The sequence below is a fragment of the Perkinsus marinus genome (assembly GCF_000006405.1).
Source record: "Perkinsus marinus ATCC 50983 genomic scaffold scf_1104296934634, whole genome shotgun sequence".
NCBI lineage: Eukaryota > Perkinsozoa > Perkinsida > Perkinsidae > Perkinsus > Perkinsus marinus.
This window is the reverse complement of record NW_003214692.1, coordinates 1-1532: the sequence shown is the minus strand read 5'-3', so window position 1 is coordinate 1532 and position 1532 is coordinate 1. Positions and strand designations below refer to the sequence as shown.

Genomic DNA, 1532 nt, shown 5'->3' with positions numbered 1-1532 from the left:
GCGTCTTGACCTCCGACGGCTCCCTGCATGGCGGGTTTTACACCTTATTTCGGCGCGTTTTCGTGCTTATCAGCTGCCCTGCTCAGTTTTGGCTGGATGCCTCCAAATATGAGAGTGAAACATGGAGGGATACCATTGTGAACGATTCTCTTTCTGTTGATGTATAGCATTAGATCAGGAGCGGAGTTATAGATATACTCCCCGAGTAATAGTTGGTATTTTGAGGCGCAATTTTAACACGTGTATGCTAAGAATATGTGGAGAAAACGTTTTACCGGTCTTCGACTTCTCACTAACTACGAAGAGTTAGGCCCTGAAACTTGGAGGTCATATCGGGTAAAGCATAAGTACATACCTCCCTGAGCCGCAAGATGATACTCGTTGTGGTGGCTGTGCACGAGTCGAAAAACCGGTTATGCTAAGAATATGTGGAGGGGTGTACCTCTAGAAAATTCCTTGATGGAAATTTTGTGAAGGTTCAAAGGGCACACCCGAATTTGAACCGAGGACCTACTGATCTGCAGTCAGCCGCTCTACCACTGAGCTACACACCCATACACACAATTTGACTAGTCCTCTATTTGTCCTATTTTCATTCAAAATTTCACTCCTCACTGTGTCGTTTACAGCCAGCTCAATCGAGTCGTCCTCTAATGATTCTTACTAAACTTATCTACCCTACCCGAGGATCGAACTCGGAATCTCCACCTTAGGAGGGTGGCGCCTTATCCATTGGGCCAGCAGGGCGATGATTCAACTTCCGATCATGTTGATGTCTGTGACTGTTCCGCCGATTACATGAGTGATTACTCTACCTCTCAAAAATTCCTTGATGAAAATTTTGCGAAAGTTCATAGGGCACGCCCGGATTTGAACCGAGGACCTGCTGATCTGCAGTCAGCCGCTCTACCACTGAGCTACACACCCATGCACACAATTTGACTAGTCCTCTATTTGACCTATTTTCATTCAAAATTTCACTCTTCACTGTGACGTTTACAGCCAGCTCAATCGAGTCGTCCTCTAATGATTCTCACTAAACTTATCTACCCTACCCGAGGATCGAACTCGGAATCTCCACCTTAGGAGGGTGGCGCCTTATCCATTGGGCCAGCAGGGCGATGATTCAACTTCCGATCATGTTGATGTCTGTGACTGTTTCGCCGATTACATGAGTGATTACTCTACCTCTCAAAAATTCCTTGATGAAAATTTTGCGAAAGTTCATAGGGCACGCCTGGATTTGAACCGAGGACCTGCTGATCTGCAGTCAGCCGCTCTACCACTGAGCTACACACCCATGCACAAAATTCGACTATTCCTCCATTTGACCTATTTTCATTCAAAATTTCACTCCTCACTGTGTCGTTTACAGCCAGCTCAATCGAGTCGTCCTCTAATGATTCTCACTAAACTTATCTACCCTACCCGAGGATCGAACTCGGAATCTCCACCTTAAGAGGGTGGCGCCTTATCCATTGGGCCAGCAGGGCGATGATTCAACTTTCGATCATGTTGATGTCTGTGACTGT

General features: G+C 46.2%; 6 non-coding genes across 6 annotated transcripts; all 6 read right to left on the bottom strand.

The window, feature by feature from the left end:
* Positions 1-482: 482 nt before the first annotated feature.
* Positions 483-554, bottom strand: Pmar_PMAR022887. Its single transcript has one exon. It is a non-coding gene; the product is annotated as a tRNA-Cys (tRNA).
* Positions 555-674: 120 nt separating this feature from the next.
* Pmar_PMAR022886 lies at positions 675-747 on the bottom strand. Its single transcript has one exon. It is a non-coding gene; the product is annotated as a tRNA-Arg (tRNA).
* Positions 748-855: 108 nt separating this feature from the next.
* Positions 856-927, bottom strand: Pmar_PMAR022885. The gene has a single exon. It is a non-coding gene; the product is annotated as a tRNA-Cys (tRNA).
* Positions 928-1047: 120 nt separating this feature from the next.
* Pmar_PMAR022884 lies at positions 1048-1120 on the bottom strand. Its single transcript has one exon. It is a non-coding gene; the product is annotated as a tRNA-Arg (tRNA).
* Positions 1121-1228: 108 nt separating this feature from the next.
* Pmar_PMAR022883 lies at positions 1229-1300 on the bottom strand. Its single transcript has one exon. It is a non-coding gene; the product is annotated as a tRNA-Cys (tRNA).
* A 120-nt stretch (positions 1301-1420) lies between these two features.
* On the bottom strand, positions 1421-1493 carry Pmar_PMAR022882. Its single transcript has one exon. It is a non-coding gene; the product is annotated as a tRNA-Lys (tRNA).
* Positions 1494-1532: the final 39 nt, after the last annotated feature.